The 22,311-nt window shown below is 42.2% G+C and overlaps 1 pseudogene; it reads right to left on the reverse strand.

The window, feature by feature from the left end:
• Positions 1-3,672: 3,672 nt before the first annotated feature.
• LOC106565497 (tRNA (guanine-N(7)-)-methyltransferase B-like) lies at positions 3,673-21,376 on the reverse strand (annotated as a pseudogene).
• Positions 21,377-22,311: the final 935 nt, after the last annotated feature.

The following is a 22,311-nucleotide window of genomic DNA, read 5'->3' on the forward strand; positions in this document are numbered from 1 at the left end:
TGTGCATTGAGAGTATTTTATCTATGTTTCCCTGGATAGCATTGAACTGTTTATTACTCTCGTTTGTGTCTCCAAGTTGCTCTTTACTTGTTGTAATTCGTGCCGCTGCGTAGTTTTACAAACTGATTGGTTTGCTTTTCCAGTTGCTTGGGGATATGTTGATTTATTAGGTATAGAGGCTTGATTTAACCTTTGCTGTCTGGTTTGTACATGTAACCACAGTTTTGTCGGTACAAAACGCAGCTACTTACACCCCTTGCCTTCGATTGGTACACGCATGCTCCTCTAAAAAGTTTCTATCAGCTGAATCAGCGACACCGGTTGAGCATGCCAACAGCATTTCTTTCTAGAAGCCATGAGAAAATTGTCCGGCTGTGGGGACTGTGTGGGGGTTAACACTACTACCTGTACTTACTGGTGGCACAGACTCTGTTTCATCCTTTCCTACAGTTAAATTGCCCTTGCCTAATGATTGCAACTCGGTTATCCTCACCATAAGGCAATAGTTCTCCTGCATGTTATGAGTACAACGAGAAGGCATAGTGTTACTTACCGGGGACAAAGCTAAGAAGTTGGTATACTTATTAAATAGAGTTTGATAAAAAAAACATCTTAAAAGTAAAATGTGAAAAGTTTGGCAGTTAGCCGCGTAGAAACAAACAGCATATTGACTGATCAAGAACCTCTACCTTGTTTGGGGAGCACGATGGCCGCTGCACACATTCGGCAGTGGGCCATCATCTTGTCAACGTATGACTACCGCATTGGTTATTGCAAATCGGAACACCATAGCAACACTGATTCATCGCTCTTTCCTTTACCTGAGACCAGTGACGCCGGAACCGAGGCAGTCAGCTCACATCCACACACTGCTAACAGAGCACTTCCAGGAAGCACCACTGAACACTACACAAGTAGCCAGAGCAACACGCACGGTCAGTAAGCACTCAAAAGTCTACAAATATATCATGAAGTTTGGCCTGAACAGGTTGAAGACAACTTGAAATCATTCTACATACAGAGGAATGAGCTGTTAGTGGAACAAAGGTGTGGGGCACAAGAGTTATAGTTCCAACTAAACTGAGAAGGGCAGTGCTAAAAGAAATTCACACAAGACCTCAGGACATCGTGAAAAGGAAAGCATTGGCTGAGCAAATCGTAACGGACATTAATTTCAAACGTATTCCAGACTTTCATGAGGCAGAACATGAACCTGCACTCAAACAGCGCACCTGGCCACCCAGCTTCAAACGGGCTGGCAGACGGGTATGTTCAGACATAACAAAATGGAACGAAAAGCTTGCCGATACCACTCTGGACATCGAGGGCAAGATCTCCTTGTTCTTACTGCAGTACCGCACCACACCGAACTGCACAACAGGACAAAACACCTGCTGACCTGTTCGTACCAGACAGAATTTCATCAAACCAGCACAGCCAAAACTGTCTGCAGGATACAGTACCAACAAAAGTTCTGCCATGACCAACGTGCAGTGGAACGTTCATTCGTGGATGATGCCGAGTACCTGCAAAATACAACGGGAGGAGGACCGAGATGGATACCTGGGTTTGTCACACAGACGGGTCCAGTATATTACATAGTGATATGCAGAAACGCAGACAGTCTACAGACGACACTGGGATCAGCTGAGAGCACGAGTTGCTACTGACAACGGACATAACTGATGATCAGGGGTAAATGTGTGAGAACGAACAGGGGCACGACACTGTACAGGTAAAAGTCCACGTCAGTCTCACAGGGTCATCAGACCACACCAACGTTACAGTCTGAAACACACACGGTTAAAGACTTTTACACACTGATAAGAGACTGAAAAAAATTACTTGTGATGAAAACAAATCTGTGAAAAAGACAGTTGTAAAAAAGAAACATGTTGTCAAACTGTTCATTTTTGATGACACATTGAAATGTTACAGGTTTAAAACAAATGCTATTTTAGTTGTTTACAGTACAGTAGAAGCATTTGCCGGGAATTATTTGTTATCAAGACTAAAATGGGGATGTAGTGTATTAGCCTATAATAACTACATGGTTTAATTATGGTATTACATTATAGGGTTAATAGTAATATTGGTATGAGCAGGATGCCGTACCTTAGTCAGGTCAAAGTACATTATGGGAATGCACGCAAATTCATTCTGTTATTAAACTTGACGCTAAACAGCATGGCTGTGTCTTGGCTTGTTAATATACCACAGTATCTTTGAAAAACACTGAGTGGGGTCCATTTGTTGTTGCTGGCTATGGTTGCGATTTCACTTCGCAAGAATGTGAGAGCCACAATAAACTCTGCTTCCACTGGTTTAGTTTTGTTTAGATCCAACAATGGCCTGACCTAGTTCACATCCAAAATGTCTGGGCTCTCGGGATCCATGGCACATAGAGCCTCCACCCGTTGACTATTTCCCTAGCTAAAATCATGATGACATTTCCCCCAGCACGGCATCCAAAGTGCTGAAAAACTGTCATTTACACTCAACTACATAATCATGCTGACCCACTGTGCTTTCAACTACATACTTTTGCAGAGTTCTACTGATGAGTCTCCGTTGTTTGCTTAGAGCTGGTGTGCTCATGCACTCCTGGCATTCACCCCTCGTGCCCGACTTTGCCCCCAACGAATATACACAATGAACAGATTGTCAAACAGACAATGGTTCCTTTTGAGTTTCGGGGGATTTTTTAAAACTCGGTATGTGTGTGTGTGTAAGAGAGATCCTGAGGTTTCAGACTGTATCCATCCCTGGTTTCCTGACTGTGGGGTTCCACTATCGAGGCGAGTGCTGTCCTGTTTCTAGCCAACACTGCCTGCAGCTGTAGAAAAGGGAACATTTCAAACCTGCACCATCCCGTTTCTGGATTTCTACAGACATGAATCAAACCATATGGTCCACATTGTGCTGAATGAACACATTTGATCACGATTCGGGAATAATATGCCAGTGTGGATTGAAAGGACCAAAGGTCAACTTAAGTTTAAATGGACCCACTAGTTGTGTCCCAGATGACACCCAATTTCCTATATAGTGCAATACTTTTGTCAAAAGTAGAGCACTATGTAGGAAATAAGGTGCCATTTGGAACAAAGCCACTATTCCAGGCAGATGCCTCCATTCTCCTCTCTCCCTGCTCAGGACAGAGCCAACCGATTTGTGTAGGTCTCAGACAGCAAGTGCAGTCCTAAGTACACACATTTACAGACAATACACATCATTCAATGTACTTCTTGCTGTCAGAGTGCAGTTGCAAAAACTTTGGACTACCATTAGCTGTATCATCCATTGTGATATGCAGATGCTTTCAGATTCTTGGGGTGGCAGGTAGCCTAGTGGTTAGAGAGTCATTGAAATAAGAATTTGTTCTTAACTGACTCGCCTAGTTAAATAAAAAGGTTCAAAAAAATCTTCAATAAGAAATGAAGAAGCCTTTAAGTTTTAGCTGAAGCCCTCCTAGTCAACCTCCTCAAACTGTACCATCTATGACCATTATTCTTCAATTGCTCTCCTCTTTTTTGGGGGTGGGGGGATTCTCCAACACTACGTCTCTAAGCCAAAACCAACACTTCCCCTATCAAGCTGGAACAAAGAAAGCCTTGGAGGCTCAACCAGAAACCAAAAGCAGCAGTTAAGGTTTGGCAGAGGGTTGGAACAGGTGATTGCATCCCACAACAAAGATCCAAATAAAAAATGCATGACAAAACAAATATTTATTAAGGCTTTCATGAAAGTATAATGAATCAATACAGCTTCATTGCAGATGTATCACCAACTCAGGACGCCGTAGAGAGCAGTCAAATTAGCTAACGGTGAATCATGATCATTCCAAATCAGGCACCTGTTCACAAAAGATCATGGTGGGATGCTTCAGTCTGGCCATTTAAACCCATGACCAATGAAGACCCATTCATATTCCTGTCCACCATTCAGGGAGAAACTACGTTTAAGACGGACAGGCCAAGCTCCACCCCTGGAGCAAACCTAGCAGTCATTTTGGTCGTCCATTTTGTTGTCCTTGCAAGGAGAGAGCTGGTGCTCCTATCAGCAAGGCAAAGAGAGTTCCAGTTCATCTCACATACAACTGATATTTGCAATACTGGGAGTTTAGTATGCCACCCTGTGGAAAACTACCAGGTAGTTCTTCCCTCCGTTCCTCTGCACCTTCTTCCCCTCCTCTGATGATGACATCATCAACCTGCAAAACAAAGGGAAACTTTTGAAGGATCTGAAGAGCGCTACCCTACTCCTGCTATTTGCTGACTGCCTCTTACCAGGTTTCCTACTCATCATATTTGGGTTACAAACTGTATGGATACTGGCAAGTATGTTAACAATGTTTTCCAAATTGGAAGGTAGGAAGATTTGTGAATCATATCCAGCAAAGCTCTGACATAAGTTTAACTTTTTTGTTACGATCAATTTCTCTATGGCTTACTTATATGGGGTTCAAGGTTGGTTGCTATATGACAAATATTATTACATACAGTATCACATCAGTCAAAACTGAATCTCTATGAATTGTGGAGAAGGACTGTTTAAAGTGTGCGTCATCATGCCAGTTCTGTGTCAGGGACCCACGTGAACAGTGGATGCTCACTGAAGTGTTTCACCATCCAATGATGCAGCTCCTCCATGTCTGTGTTGGTGTACACCAAACCCTGGTAGGATCCCATAAAACGAGTTAAACACAATGTCCTCATAAGTATAAACAGTAAACAGAAAGCCTTTGTCAAAACCTTTCAGATCCCAAAAGTAGACTAATGTTGAGATGAGTCCACGTCCCACATAATCTGTTGTAGATACAGATATATTACTCAATTCCACAGGAATGGGGAAAACAAGCACCATATGGTGCTCAGTCTGTGCCAAATGTTTTCCATTTTGGGGTTTTAGGTCCACTTTTAGACCTAAACATCTGACAAACTTTGATTTTAGAGTGAACGGTCACTTAACGCTCCTATATAGTGCAGCAGGTGACTGACACACACAAACATCATACCAACTGTGGTCTGTACTTTAAGTATCAATCTAGTTTGAGACAGGGGACAAATACTGGGGTCTACTTTAATAAACCTAATGCAAAAGGTAAATCTTAGCGCTGGCACTAAGTCCAGAGGTGGGTCGGAAATATTTTTTTGCTATTTTCACAGCAGGAATTATTGGGGCAATAGCTGGCGGAGGTGTGAAAGGGCTGGGTTTTGATTCATAAAAAAGTTGTAGGTGTGACAAGGGCTTGACCCTTCACTGGCCAATCAACGTGTTCCATGGCTTAATACTGGTGTGGCAGTTGTGTACGTTATTGTCTTTGTGTTGTCATCAACTCCAATTCGGCTGGAGGGCACGGAATATTCTCGCCCTAGTCCATTGTATATTGATACTGTTTATTACAGTGTTGTAACTTTGTCTATGAATGTTCAAGATAATTTACTGATTAATTAGTGGAATAATTAATGGCTTCAATGTGTAATTAATTTGGTAATCCTATCCAACTTAATTGAATTAATCATTATGGGTTTTGTTAAAGAGAGACCCCTTGAAGTAACTCTATCAGAAGTTATCATTAACCATCAACAATAGTCTTAATCAACACTCAATTTACTATATTCTAATTGGTCATCGAGATCTCAGACTTCAAGAATCCAATCGCTCACTAAGGCCTTCAATGCAACAACGGATTTACTTCAAAGTTTTATTACTAGACTAAGATTGAAAATGAGTTAGGTACAGTTAAGCATATGGCATGCCAATATTGGAATAAAACCTGAGATTGGCTTGTGAATGTACACAATAAGTCCCTACTATATAGAAAAACAGTTATTAGTTCCTGAAAGGTGATAAGGAGCCCATAGATTCTAAACATGACTGGAATAAGATACATACATTTTATGTTATAGTGAAATACACTTTTACACTTTTAATAATATAGGAACAACAGTGTGGTGAGTCATTCATTTTGAGACATTTTTTTGAAAACTGGTGAAATGGCCCACGTTGTGTTTGGTGCCATTTCCCTCCTTAGAACAAAAGAGGCATCAGGCTAAATATTCCTCTCTTCTCCCCCTTCCTTAAAATCTGCACATTTGGTGCCAGGATGTCTGGTTGACTAATTCTGTGTAACACATGCTAATCATAAAAAAGTGTCTAGTTTGACCCCCCTCGATCCCCGTTTGTTAATTAAGGGCCGAAAGAGGAGGGGATAGGACTATGGCCCTTGTGGTAGAACTGGTTTGTAAGATAACCAAGGACATTTGTTTTCCCTCGTAGGGTCAGAGAGGTACAACAACAGTTGTACCATGTACAACATATGCCAAGATTTAGGTGATGGGATTATCTAATTGTTGTGATTTTTTTGAATATTGAATATTTTTGAATACTACCTTTCTGTTTTGTCTGCTTGGACTCAAGTGATAAGTATGGTTGTGTTAATCTTTTTGCAGGCAGTCGTGTTCTTTAAATGAATGTATTTGCAATTTTGACGGTATAATATATTTTTCATTAATGTATTAATGTTTTGAGAAGGCAACTACACAAAAATGCATTTACTAATTTGCTAAAGGCCACCGAGTTACTGTGTGTCTTGTGAACTCTTGTAAATCGACAACATTGTTCCAAAAAAAATGCTTTTACGCGATTGAGGAAAAACTATAAAACAGCATAGGTTACAGTAACAAATAATAGCAACAGTAAAATACATCCCGTTTTGCTAAATATGTTTGGAGTGTTGGCAGTCAACATTGTTGTAATTGTTTCAACGAGTATAGGCCATACATGTCTTTACGCATACAAAAATAAGTCACATAAAAAATACTAGGCTCCCCTTAAAATGTAATGTATTGTGTATGTGTGAGGCACATTCGCAGTAAACAAGATATAGGCCTATCCACCGTTGATATGGCATTATAGGACTGAATAATTTGAATATGTTAGGAGGAGTGCATCCTTCGTAACTGGACAAGTCGCTCTTTAGAAATGGGAATGGATACAAGCAAAATGAAGTAGGTAGGTAGGCCTATGTGAATTGTCAATCACGCAAAAGCATGATGACAAAAGCCTCCAAAGTTGACCATTTAGAAATCTTCTATGGATAGGCTACTTGGCTAATTCATGGCCAGGTTTGTAATTGTGGTGGCAGGTAGCCTAGCGCATAAGCGCGTTGGGCCAGTAATTAAAAGGTTGCTGGTTCGAATACCCAAGGTGAATTTTATTTTTTTAATCGGTCGATATGCCCTTGAGCAAGGCACTTAACCCCAATTTGCTCCAGGAGCGGGGTACTACAATGGTTGACCCTGAAAAACAACACACCTATCCGGTGTATGTGACAATAAAATATATATTTTTATCCAATGAAACAATTGTTACAGAAAAATATCTGAAATATTTCAAAATACGAGTCACCAGCAACATCTCGTCTCTGGTTCAATGATGGGCATATGGACACGTAGCCTACATGGAGTGGGTTTTAAGCACATCCAAAATAGCCGGCTAAAATAATGTACAATATACAGATAAAAAAGGTGATGTCCGCTCACTGTTTTGCTGCTCCCAAACGTTATCTTTTAATAAAGCGTTGGTGATTAAGATGTATTTCAAAGCAGTCTCACAAGCCAAACCCTTTATTGATAGTCTTGGCGAATGCACTGGGAAGGACCAAAAACTGCCTTCAGTAACCCGGTTTCCATCAAACAGTTGTATGCGAGTAAAGTACGTCGGATAAAAAAAAAAGTCACTTACAGGCCTGATGGAAACAGCAAATTTGTCGGTAAACTTTCCAAATGTTGACTAAATAAAATACGCTAGACAAGGTGGGATCTTTGAGTCTGTAAAATGAATTATGCGAGAAATGGTGGAGGAAACACCTTTACGCACATATATGGATATAATAACCATCATATCAAAGTAAACTTCGAGTCACGCGATGATATGTTGTGTGGTCCTCCCACTACGACTTGGGAAAGTATGCAGTTTATTAGGCTACAGATTAAATAATTTATGATGAACTTCACAGGAAGATGAATGTGCACAGTGATGAGCTTGATGCTCCTTTCAAATAAATAATGAGGGTTTTATTTTGGTGACATGATGAGTGATGCTTGGCTGCCGTTTGACAAATGAAAAGAATCTCATCATGTACAGTACCAGTGTCACGTGTGTCGTATGAAAGAGACCAAGGCGCAGTGTGCATATCGTTCCACATCTTTATTTCTATGTGAAACTATGCAAGACAGACAATAAACTATAAACAAAACAACAAACCGTGACGAAGAAGTGCTACATGCATAAACTCAAAATAATCTCCCACAAACACTAGTGGGAAAAACAACAACTTAAATATGATCCCCAATTAGAGACAACGATGACCAGCTGCCTCTAATTGGGAATCATACGAAAACCCCAACCTAGAAAAAAGAACCTAGAACACAACATAGAAAATGTAAACTAGACAAAAAACCCAACATAGAAAAAAGAAACTAGAACCAAACATAGAAATAAATAAAGTAGACAAAGCCCCCCAGTCACGCCCTATCCTACTTTACCATAGAAAAATACGAGCACTCTATGGTCAGGATGTGATAACCAGTGAAAAGTTTGGACATGCCTACTCATTGACTTTTTCTTTATTTTTACTATTTTCTACATTGTAGAATAATAGTGAAGACATCAAAACTATGAAATCATGTAGTAACCAAAAAGGTATATTTTATATTTGAGACTCTTCAAAGTAGCCACCCTTTATCTTGATGACAGATTTGCCTACCCTTGGCATTCTCTCAACCAGCTTCATGAGGTAGTCACCTGGAATGCATTTCAATTAACAATTGCCTTGTTAAAAGTACATTTGTGGAATTTCTTTACTTCTTAATGCGTTTGAGCCAATCAGTCGTGTTGTGACAAGGTAGGGGTGCTATACAGAAGATAGCCCTATTTGGTAAAAGACCAAGTCCATATTATGGCAAGAGCAGCTCAAAAAGGCAAAGAGAAGCGATAGTCCATCATTACTTTAAGACATGAAGGTCAGTCAATCCAGAACATTTCAAGAACTTTGTGTAGTTGCAAAAACCATCAAGCGCTATGATGAAACTGGCTCTCATGAGGACCGCCACAGCAAAGGAAGACCCAGCGTTACCTCTGCTGCAGAGGATAAGTTAATTAGAGATAACTGCACCTCAGATTGCAGTCCACATAAATGCGTCAGAGTTCAAGAAAGAGACAACTCAACATCAACTGTTCAGAGGAGACTTTATGGTCAAATTGCTGCAAAGAAACCACTACTAAAGGACACCAATAAGAAGGAGAGACTTGCTTGGGCCAAGAAACACGAGCAATGGACATTAGACCGGTGGAAGCCTGTCCTTTTGTCTGGAGTCTAAATTTGAGATTTTTAGTTCCAACCACCATGTCTTTGTGAGACGCAGAGTAGGTGAACGGATGATCTCCGTATGTGTGGTTCCCATGAAGCATGGAGGAGGTGTGATGGTGTGTGTGCTTTGCTGGTGACATTTGGAATTCAAGGCACTCTTAACCAGCATGGCTACCACAGCATTCTGCAGCGATATGCCATCCCATCTGGTTTGCGCTTAATGGGACTATCATTTGTTTTTCAACAGGACAATGACCCAAAACACATCTCCAGGCAAGAAGAAGAGTGATGGAGTGCTGCATCAGATGACCTGGCCTCCACAATCACCCAACCTCAACCCAATTGAGATGGTTTGGGATGAGTTGTCCGCAGAGTGAAGGAAAAGCAGCCAACAAGTGCTCAGCATATGCGGGAACTCCTTCAAGACTGTTGGAAAAGCATTCCTCATGAAGCTGGATTCAGAGAATGCCAAGAGTGTGCAAAGCTGTCAAAGCAAAGGGTGGCTACCTTGAATAATGTAAAATATATTTTTGATTTGTTTAACACTTTCTTGGTTACTACATAATTCCATGTCTGTTATTTTATAGTATTGATGTCTTCATGATTATTCTATAATGTAGAAAATAGTAAAAATAAAGAAAAACCCTTGAATGAGTCGGTGTGTCCAAACCTTTGACTGGTACCGTATATAAATATATTATACATTTAATGATGTGTATGGACAGTATATGAATAGAAAAGTCTATTGTGCAGAGTAGAGTGCTGGGTGGTAACCAGCTAGAACAGTGACTAAGGCTAGTGGTGACTGTTTAACAGTCTGATGGCCTGGAGATAGAAGCTGTTTCTCAGTCTCTCGGTCCCAGCTTTGATGCACCTGTACTGTCTCCGCCTTGTAGATGGTAGCGGGGTGAACAGGCTGTGGCTCGGGTGGCTGAGGTCGTTGATCTTCTTGGACTTCCTGTGACACCGGGTGCTGTAGATGTCCTTGAGGGCAAGCAGTGTGCCCCCGGTGATGCTTTGGGCTGACCGCACCACCCTCTGGAGAGCCCTGTGGTTGCGGACGGTGCAATTGTCGTACCAGGCCGTGATACAGCCCAACAGGATGCTTTCAATGGTGCATCTGTAGAAGTTTAAGAGAGTCCAAATTTCTTCAGCCTCCTTAGGTTGAAGAGGCGCTGGTGCGCCGCCTTCACAATGCTGTTTGTGTGAAGGTACCATTTCAGGTTGTCAGTGATGTAGAAACGTGAAACTTTTGACCCTCTCCACTGCAGCCCCATAGATGTGGATGGGGGCGTTCTCTCTCTGCTGTCTCCTGTAGTCCACGGTCAGCTCCTTCATTTTGTGGAGGGAGAGGTTATTTTCCTGACACCAGACTGATATGTGTACTTGGTAATTAGTTGCTCTTCAGTAGCTAACTATAAATAAGTTTGAATGTACAATCAGGGCTTTACCTAGGAATTTCTGACAAGGTGGTAGTGATGTAGGCCTAAGGCTGGGTAAGGGGTAGCATTTTTATTTATTTTTTACCTGTAACTGGCATTTCCTGAAACCTAGAGTCTTACATTATATAAAACAATGTAGCCAGCACATTAGTCTATGTTTGATCCTAAATTAAATTGAGCTGGTCTAAATTCCACTTTCAGATTTTTATATGTTAAATTTAGGGGTAATTTCTCTGCCATGTTCATACCTGTGTACTTTGACCTCAAATTGTGTGTATGGCACGCAGAATGCATGCAGGTTGTGTGCAAAATGCATATAGATTTGGTCATGGCTGGATAGGCTAAGCTTCTGCTGTCAAAATCCATGCCATAACCAACCTCGTTACTGCTAAGACATACCTCAAATATTGCCACCCCTCCCACCTCAGCGCAAGTGAGCTGATGTTAGCCAGGTAAATTGCCAAACCTGGCACAAAGGATGCAAAATGCCATAGCACCAGTTTACATGCCGAGATAGTGAACCAAAACAGGGAGGGACTACCTGGACCTGTCCAATAAGAAGTTGCACTAATGAATCCGTGTGCACTAATACATTTGACCCTGATCTCCCATTTTCCTATGATCTTTCAACATTTTTCACAAAACATGCCTTGGTGTGGTGGCTTTAAATGCTTTGAAGAGCAAAGGTTTCTCTCCCCCCCCCCCCCCCAAATGGACAGATATAGCCCAAAACCAACATAGAGGTTTATCACCTGTGTCATTGTAGTTTACATTGGATTGCGGAGAGATAGTGTCATTTGAACAGGGCTTTCTTGGAAAACACAGCGATGGCACAGATTAGCATAGCAGCTGTGTGTTAGCTCAGTAATGTTGTGTTCACATTGAGGCCAGGAAATGGGGAGGTGTGGAGGCGGGGGGAGGGTGTGTGTGACGGAGGTGTGTGCATGTGTGTTCTGGGCAGATCGATTTTGCAGTCTAAACTGCCATAGTGGAAAATTCTCTAGACCGCTCTCCTCTCCTCCCCCCCAGAGGAGATCAGGGTCTGGCATGGGTCCTGTGTCAGTGCTGCTGAGTGTGCAGGTAGCGCCTACAGACACACCCACGCACATGTGAGCAGATTAAGATCCCACATGCACAAGCCTCCCATTGTTCTCTCAATCCGCAGTCTCTCCTTGTTTCTCTCCATGTACGCAATGTAGCCAGTACTGTTCTCTCATATGTATCATATGTCTTGCTGTCCCACAACTGCTGTCTTTGGGTTCCCTTGATGAACCCCCCCCCCCCCCATACGCTGTGCTCCATCCTTACCTCTTCTCTCAGTGTGTAGGCGTACCCCGCCAACAGAGTGGGACTGACGATCCGCTACTGCCGCTTGGTCTTCTTGAAGTGCGGCTCAGGAAAAACATCTTCCTGAGCTGAGGAGAGAAATCAACAAAACAAATAGATCACAACGCAGACACGACTAGACAGACTGAGGCCACAGATCTATGAAACAAATTCCTCCTGCTGTTGCTTCCTCTGGTACTTCTTTTACTGTGAAAGCAAGAAAACTATGCCGCTAAATATTCTCTTGTATCAATGTGGTTATTATTCAAACCAGTCTATCAAGGATTATTATATTTGTGAAATGAGTTAGCGCTATGTAGTTCTCATAATATGTTGGTGTCAGTTGTCAGGCAGCCCGGGATGTAAAGGTGGAAATTCTCTAAGGGATTTTTATTAAAATAAAGTCCTTCTCGTTGACAAGGTGTACACAACTTACTACTATTAGTAAAACTGTTCCAGTTCACTCTTTTTTTATTAGTTGAAATAACTAAAGACAGAAAAACAGGGGGATAATCATGGGGGACTGCCGTTGCCCCAGGGGGGTTTCGACTGGGCCACACTTCACAAGGTGGAAAAAACTTCACACTTTAATTAGTGCTCTGGCACAGAGGAAAAAAAGAACGACGACATATTGGGGAGTATAGCGCCGTTTATACCCACACTTACATCATGCGTGTGGGTGCACAAATATCACTCAGGGGCTCCCGTTAATGTGTGTCCGTATGACTGAAAGTGTATTTAAGTGTGTTAGTCGGTCTGTGTGTTTTTCCAAAACACCTAATCCTCGGCACAAAATGGGCAGGTCTTAATGACATCATTGTCTGGATATTTGTGGTGCTCCGAAACTTTATTAACACTTGTAAGCGAGTCAAGTCGACAGACACTTTTTGCATCGCTTTCAGTTGTCAGCCCCAGGAGCCCACACTCAGAATGACTCCCTCTTAGGACAGCAATACACTATAGCATGTCATGAGTGAAATTTCCACTGCCTACTCTGTCTCTTTTCATATGTCATCATGTCAATGCATCTGTTCAAATTCAGCCTAGGAGCTTTGCTCCAATGCAAGAAGTTGAAAGAAAATGAGACGTTTTATAATTTCTTGTTTGCTTTTACTTTTTCCATTTGATTGGTTTTCCCTGTAAAGTGTGTTGCGATTTTAAATGCATAAAGTTTGATTCAATCTAATTTAGGTTACTCGCCCTATGTTGTTGATGTAAAAAATATTTGATTGTGTGTAAAGAGGAGCAAACAGACACTGCACCTGACACATTTATGAAATTGCTTATTCCAGTTACTAATAAGCATGCACCTATTAAGAAAATACTGTAAAAACAGTTCAATCCATGTGGATTGATGAGGAATTGAAAAATTGTATGGGTGAGAGGGATGAGGCAAAAGCAATGGCAAAAAAGTCTGGCTACACAACCGATTGGCTAACGTATTGCAAATTAGGAAATCATGTGACTAAACTGAATAAAAAGAAGAAGAAACTACACTATGAAACAAAGAATGACAAGAATTGTAATTTTGCATTCTGTAAAGTGAGTGTGGAAGAGGTGAGAAAGTTATTGGTGTCTATCAACAATGACAAGCCACTGTGTTCTGACAACTTGGATGGAAAATTACTGAGGATAATAGCGGACGATATTGCCACTCCTATTTGCCGTATTTTCAATTTAAGCCTACTAGAATGTGTGTGCACCCAGGCTTGGAGGGAAGCAAATGTCAATTCCGCTAAGCAAGAATAGTAAAGTCCTCTTTAGTGGCTCAAATAGCCGACCAAACAGCCTGTTACCAACCCTTAGTAAACTTTTGGAAAAAATTGTGTTTGACCAGATACAATGCTATTTTATAGGAAACAAATTGACAAACTTTCAGCATGCTTATAGGGAAGGACATTCAACAAGCACACCACTTACACAAATGACTGACTAGAGAAATTGATGATAAAACGATTGTGGGGGCTGTTTTGTTAGACTTCAGTGTGGCTTTTGACATTATTGATCATAATTTGCTGCTGGAAAAACTTGTTATGGCATTACACCCCCTGCTATATTGTGGATAAAGAGTTACCTGTCTAACAGAACACAGAGAGTGTTCTTTAATGGAAGCCTTTCCAACATAATCCAGGTAGAATCACGAATTCCAGTGGGTGGAAAGGAATAAGTTAGTCCTAAATATTTCAAAAACTAAAAGCATTGTATTTGGGACAAATCATTCACAAAACCCTAAACCTCAACTAAATCTTGTAATAAATAATGTGGAAATTGAGCAAGTTGAGGTGACTAAACTGCTTGGAGTAACCCCTGGATTGTAAACTGTCATGGTCAAAACATATTGATACGACAGTAGCTAAGATGGGGGAGAAGTATATCAATAATAAAGAGCTGCTCTGCCTTCTTAACAACAATGTCAACAAGGCAGGTCCAACATGCCCTAGTTTTGTCGTACCTGGACTATTGTTCAGTCGTGTGGTCAGGTGCCACAAAAAAAGACTTAGAAAAATTGCAATTGGCTCAGAACAGGGCATCACAGCTGGCCCTTGGATGTACACAGAGAGCTAATATTAATAATATGCATGTCAATCTCTCCTGGCTCAAAGTGGAGGAGAGATTGACTTCATCACTACCAGTTTTTATGAGGTATTGACATGTTGAATGCACCGAGCTGTCTGTTTGAACTGCTGGCGCACAGCTCGGACACCCATGCATACCCCACAGGACATGCCACAAGAGGTCTCTTCACATTCCCCAAGTCCAGAACAGACTATGGGAGGTGCACAGTACTACATAGAGCAATGACTACATGGAACTCTATTCCACATCAAGTAACTCATGCCAGCAGTAAAATTGTATTTAAAGAAACTGATGAAAATACACCTTACGGAACAGCGGGGACTGTGAAGCAACACAAACATAGGCACAGACACATGCATACACACACACGATAACATGTGCACTATACACACACGTACACATGGATTTTGTACTGTGGATATGTGCTAGTGGTGGAGTAGGGGCCTGAGGGCACACAGTGTGTTGTGAAAGTGTGCCTTCATTTTGCTGGACCCCAGGAAGAGTAGCTGCTGCATTGGCAGCAGCTAGTGAGGATCCATAATAAATACAAATACAAAATTGAAAGGATAAACCCTCCACTAGTCGGCTGTAAAATACTGATTAGTGTATGGTCCTATACTCAGCTGATGTAACGCCTGATGTGGTCACTGGCACGGTGTCTCCTTTGTTGAAAAATCCTGGATTTACCCAAAATACAAATGATTCATTTGAGGCTAAAATCTCTGTGTTGTGACATAAGGGTTGGAAATCATTATCTATTGTTACTCTCCGGTTATAGAGATAAGAACCAAGCTGCTGTACTGGTCACGTTGGTCCCTGTTGGTGCTGATCAAACACTTCCTATTGTTGCCACTAGAGGGTTGTAAACTACCTGATATAGACAGGGTGATTTTACTCACTGTAAGGTTATGAACATATTTTATATCACAGATGTTCCATTATATTGACCAGATACGCCATTGGCCACTCTAACAATGAAAATAAATGTCTTCAAAATGGAAAGCAGTCCGGGGGAGGCAAGATCAGGTGGGACCATTCTAGTGAATGAGAGGGCAGCTAAGCGTGTGCTATCCGGCATCCTTTGGACGTCCGTACCCCATTGAAGTTGGAAATGGTTAAGGTACCGGTTGGAGTTACGGTTTAGGGTAGGGACATCCCAAGGATACCAGATAGCGCAACTCCGGAATTAAGTGTTTTTTTTCCGGGATATCATGTATCCTACTTGTATCAGTACAACCTAAGCATTACAAAACTTCTATCCGACCAAATAATAATCACGTAGCAAATAAGTCATTACATTTTTTTGGACCAAATTCAACACTCTCATTGACCTCCATGGTAAGCTTGGTAAACGAAAAAAAAAGAAAGAACGCCACCTATTGGAGAAGACACATTTTGGGCCGAGTTATCCGTCTCAGTTCGCCTCTTTCACTCTGTTTGTATCCACTATCTTGTGATTTACAGAAATATTTATATTGTGGTTGATAGGAAGGAACGACACGTTATTTAATCATTACTAAGGTGGATAACTTCACATACCCTCAATGCCCAATGGTCAGAAAGCTGTACAAAATTGTAGCAAACACCATTTGAATTTGAGCCTCATCACCAGGAATCAAAACATTTAGAAAACTTGCTGAAGGGATCAAGTGCTGTATTATTTAGAGGTGAGATGTTTGACAGACGTGTCTACAAATAAATATAAACACAATAAATACAAAGCAGAACTGTTATGTGGGTGACAACCTTAGACTGTCTTTGGCTACCTCATCATCAACATTGAAGTGTATAAAAAAAACTATTTTGTTACAATACACTTCACACAAAAAAGAAAGAGGGGAAAAAGGAGACAAAAAAGTGGAACAGTGGAGGGGAAAACAGTTAAATACCTGTCCCTTGGAGAAGAAGTTGGGCAGGTACCTCATGGCGTTGCTCCGTAGGCAGGAAATGTTCCGGTAGCTGCAGCATGCAGGGAGCGGATACGTTCTTGGACCTAATCTGACACAGATCTCCAGGCCCAGGATCAGTTGGTTTGGGAAGAGCAGGGATAACTCCACTGAGAGATAGAGAGGAGTAAGGTTATTAATCACACCTGGGAACAGGTGGCTAATACAGAGTGGGAAGAACCACTAAAATAAAGTCTATTATGATTCTGATGGCTGTGGAAAAGGAGAGGATACTGAATGTTGAAAAGCCCTATTCTGATTCTGAATGCTTTTCCTGCATTAATCGCTATACAAGACTCATTCAATACAGCGAAAATACTGTACAAGATCATCCTTTTGGTTAATCCAGGAATATAGACAGAAACATATCACTTGTTGGCCTGTCCCTATGTACTGGTACAGATCTACTACTCACACCACGACTCTCAGGATCCCTCCCCCTTAACCCATCTTCCACTACTTTCTTCACTGCCTCAGCACATGACAACTTCTGCACTACTCTAACCCTGGAAACCTCAATCTGCCTCTCTCGCACGGGACATTTTTGATCCCCAGCTCCATGGGCACCCTTACAATTAACACATACAACTACTATCCCCAATGCTACACATTCCTTTGTCTCATGCCCTTCTGCACACTTCTCACACCTAGGAACCTCCCTCCTACACACTGCTGCCACATGCCCATAAGCTTGACACCTGTAGCGAGACAGAGGGCTAGGGTAGGGGGCAGTATTTTCACGGCCGGATGAAAAACGTACCCAAATTAAACGGCCTACTACTCGGGCCCAGGAACTAGAATATGCATATTATTAGTATATTTGGATAGAAAACACTCTGAAGTTTCTAAAACTGTTTGAATGGTGTCTGTGAGTATAACAGAACTCATATGGCAGGCAAAAACCTGAGAAAAATCTAACCAGGAAGTGGGAAGTCTTGTGCTTGTAGTCCTTTCAAGTCATTGCCTATCGAACACACAGTGACTTAGGGTTCATTTTGCATTTCCTAAGGCTTCCAATAGATGTCAACAGTCTTTAGAAAGTTGTTTGAGGCGTCTATGATGAACAGAGAGCAAACAGAGGAAGTTAGAAGTTGCTGACTCAGGAAAGCAAATGAGTTCATTGGCGCGCGTTCACGTGAGAGTTAGCTGTGTTCCAGAACGTTTTTCAAGACACTGGAATCGTCCGGTTGGAATATTATTGAAGTTCTAAGTTAAAGTTCTAAGTTAAAGGCCCTGAAGATTGATGCTATACAACGTTTGACATGCTTGAACTAACGTAAATAGAACTTCTTTTGACTTTTCGCCGTGAAATTTTCGGCGCGCTTCCTACAGTTGGAGTAGGAATAAACATCTCTCCCAGAAGAAGGGCGGGGGTGTATGTTTCATGATTAACGACTCATGGTGTAATTGTAATAACATACAGGAACTCAAGTCCTTTTGTTGACCTGACCTAGAATTCCTCACAATCAAATGCCGTCCGTATTATCTCCCATGAGAATTCTCTTCGGTTACTGTCACAGCCGTGTATATCCCCCCTCAAGCTGAAACCATGACGGCCCTCAAGGAACTGGATGCAAACTGGAAACCATATATCCTGAGGGTGCGTTTATTGTAGCTGGGGATTTTATTAAAGCAAATTTCAGGAAAAGGCTACCTAAATTCTATCAGCATATCGACTAACACTCGCGCTGGAAAAACACTGGACCATTGTTACTCTAACTTCCACGATGCATACAAGGCCCTCCACCGTCCTCCTTTTGGCAAATCTGACCACGACACCATTTTGCTCCTCCCTTCCTATAGGCAGAAATTCAAACAGGAAGAGCCTGTGCTAAGGACTATTCAATGCTGGTCTGACCAATCGGAATCCACGCTTCAAGATTGTTTTGATCAGGTGGACTGGGATAATTTCCGGGTAGCCTCAGAGAATAATATTGACATATATGCTGATGGGGTGAGTGAGTTCATAAGGAAGTGTATAGGAGATGTTGTAACCACTGACAGATGGCAGCATTCGCGCAAAACTGAAAGGGCATACCCCCGCATTTAACCTTGGCAAGGCGACTAGGAATATGGCAGAATACAAACAGAGTAGTCATTCACTCCGCAAGGCAATCAAACAAGCAAAATGTCAGTATAGAGACAAAGTGGAGTCGCAATTCAACGGCTCAGACACGAGACGTATGTGGCAGGGTCTACAGACAATCACGGACTACAAAAAGAAAACCAGCCACGTCGCGGACACCGACATCTTGCTTCCAGACAAACTAAACACCTTTGCCTGCTTTGAGGATAATACAGTGCCACCAATGCGGCCCACTACCAAGGACTGTGGGCTCTCCTTCTCCGTGGCCGACGTGAGTAAGACATTTAAACATTTTAACCCTCGCAAGTCTGCAGGCATCCCTAGCCGCATCCTCAGAGCATGCGCAGACCAGCTGGCTGGTGTGTTTACGGACATATTCAATCTTTCCTCACATGCTTCAAGATGGCCACCATTGTTCCTGTACCCAGGAATGCAAAGGTAACTGAACTAAATGACTATCACCCTGTAGCACTCCCTTCTGTCATCATGAAGTGCTTTGAGAGACTAGTCAAGGATCATATCACCTCCACCTACCTGTCACCCAAGACCCACTTCAATTTGCTTACCGTCCCAATAGGTCCACAGGCGATGCAATCGCCTGCACACTGCCCTGTCCCGTCTGGACAAGAGGAATACCTACATAAGAATGCTGTTCATTGACTATAGCTCAGCATTCAACATCATAGTACCCTCCAAGCTCATCATTAAGCTTGAGGCCCTGGGTCTTAACCCAGCCCTGTGCAATTGGGTCCTGAAGGTAGGAAATAACATTTTCACATCGCTGATCCTCAACACTGGGGCCGCAAAGGGTGTGTGCTAGCCTCCTCCTGTACTCCCTGTTTACCCATGACTGCGTGGCCATGCACGCCTCTAACTCAATCATCAAGTTTACAGACGGCACAACAACAACGACGAGAGAGCCTACAGGGAGGAGGTGTTGGTGTCAGGAAAATAACCTCTCACTTAACGTCAACAAAACAAAGGAGATGATTGTGGACTTCAGGAAAAAGCAGAGGGAGCACCCCCCTATCCACATCGACGGGACAGCAGTGGAGAAGGTGGAAAGTTAAGTTCCTCGGTGTACATATCACTGACAAACTGAAATGGTCCACCCACACAGACAGTGTAGTGAAGAAGGTGCAACAGCGCCTCTTCAACCTCAGGAGGCTGAAGAAATTTGGCTTGTCACCTAAAACCCTCACAAAATATTACAGATGCATAACTGAGAGCATCCTGTTGGGCTGTATCACTGCCTGGTACGGCAACTGCACCGCCCACAACCGCAGGGCTCTCCAGAGGGTGGTGCGGTCTGCACAATGCATCACCGGGGGCAAACTACCTGCCCTCCAGGACACCTACAGCACCCGATGTTACAGGAAGGCCAAAAAGATAATCAAGGACAAGGACTACCTGTTCACCCCACTACCATCCAGAAGGCAAGGTCAGTACAGGTGCATCAAAGCTGGGACTGAGAGACTGAAAAACAGCTTCTATCTCAAGGCCATCAAACTGTTCAACAGCCATCACTAGCACAGAGAGGCTGCTGCCTACATAGAGACTTGAAATCATTAGCCACTTTAATAAATGGAACACTACTCACTTTAATAATATTTACATGTCTTGCTTTACTCATCTCATATGTATATACTGTATTCTACACATCTATTGCACCTTAGCCTATGCCGCTCTGACATTGCTCATCCATATATTTATATATTCTTATTCCATTCCTTTACTTAGATTTGTGTGTTTTAGGCATTTGTTGTGGAATTGTTAGATATTACTTCTTAGATATTGCTGCACTGTCAGAACTAGAAGCACAAGCATTTGCTACACTCGCAATAACATCTGCTAACTATGTGTATGTAACCAATACAATTTGATTTGATTTGTAACTTAATGTATTCGGCACGAAAGTTCGTACAGGATAACTTATATATCCTAACATCACTTTGTCAGCCAAAGACTTAACATCAAAACTCAAAAGAACAAACAATGACTCCGTTTCACCACAATGACTCTGTTTCACACCTTCACCCTGTCTGCGTCGCACCAAACGACGAGCATCACAAACACCGGGAATCTTCCCCTTCAGTTGGTCAACTTTTACTGCTACCCCAGTAATCAGTCCTTTCAATGGAGCCCTTTTCTTGAGAGCAAAACAATTCACATTTCTTGCCCCCATTCGTTTAATGCGGAGAGCCTCTGACCAGCAGAAACACAAACAATTATCACAAGACCACTTCTGGTTACCCTCACCGATTCCACAGCACCCAACTCTGACTTCACCCACCCTGAAACCACAAATGGATCAGCCAAAAGGCAAGGGTCCACTTTTTCTAAAAACTTCCTTCCTACTGTCACAGACTCATCTTTATCCTGACCCCCGGTGCAAGCCTCGGGCTCCGAGAACTTCACCACACCTACCACCTATGATACTAAGAAATCATTTACTTCCATTTATCCTTCATTTCTCTTCCTCTCTCTCTCTCTCTCTCTTAGACCTCCTCTGCCTCTCTTTTTCCCTCCATTCCTCCGACATATTCCAAGTATACGTCTCCTTATGATAATACTGCATGTCTCCTGACGTACATCTTGTTCTTACCTTCTCAAGGGACGCCATTTAATCGGCTGTCACAATCTTCGTACAATCAGCAAGAACCCCTCCGGATGTCCCCCACGTTTGTTGTCAGTCGCTTCCCTTTCACGTCACCAAAATTTGGATAACAGATTCTGATTGGATGTGGTGTTGCAACGTATCAAATGTGTTGATTCTTCTTCTTCGTTGGGGTTTTAAGGCGGGCTACATCCCAAAAGTTATATTGCCACCCACTACTGGAAAGAAATGGGGGGAACTCCAATTTGGATAAAGGGTACAACTTTTAACTTAGATGGCGCCGGAGAAGAAGGCTGACGTTTTACGTGTTCCTATACAATTATGTTTTTTTGTTCGTTTTTTTGCGTTGTTTGTAACTTATTTTTTTACTTATTTTATACATAATGTTGCTGCTACCGACTCTTATGACCGAAAATATTTTCTGGACATCAGAACAGTGATTACTCACCACAAACTGGCAGAATCCTTTGTGTCCTTTAACGAGTCCGACGAGCCTGACGTGAATGACATACTGCTTTCCCGGGAACAGGCCCAGATCCCTGTCATTTGTGTGAAGAGAAGGTGGATAAAAAGGGGCTGGAGGGGGGGCTGCCTACTGAGAATTCGTAGGCGATTGAATAAACCCAGACTACCTTCCATTCTGCTAGCAAACGTGCAATCTTTGGAAAGTAGAATCGATGACCTACGCGGAAGATTAATCTATCAAAGGGACATTCAAAACTGTAATATCTTATGCTTCACAGAGTCGTGGCTGAACGAAAACATTATCAACATACAGCTGGCTGGTTATACGCTGTATCGGCAGGATAGAACAGCGGCGTCTGGTACGACAAGGGGGGGCAGACTATGTATTTTGTAAGTAACAGCTGGTGCACGATATCTAAGGAAGTCTCAAGGTTTTGCTCACCTGAGGTAGAGTATCTCATGATAAGCTGTAGACA

Source organism: Salmo salar, chromosome 12 (genome assembly GCF_965601325.2).
Source record: "Salmo salar chromosome 12, fSalSal1, whole genome shotgun sequence".
Taxonomy (NCBI): Eukaryota; Metazoa; Chordata; class Actinopteri; order Salmoniformes; family Salmonidae; genus Salmo; species Salmo salar.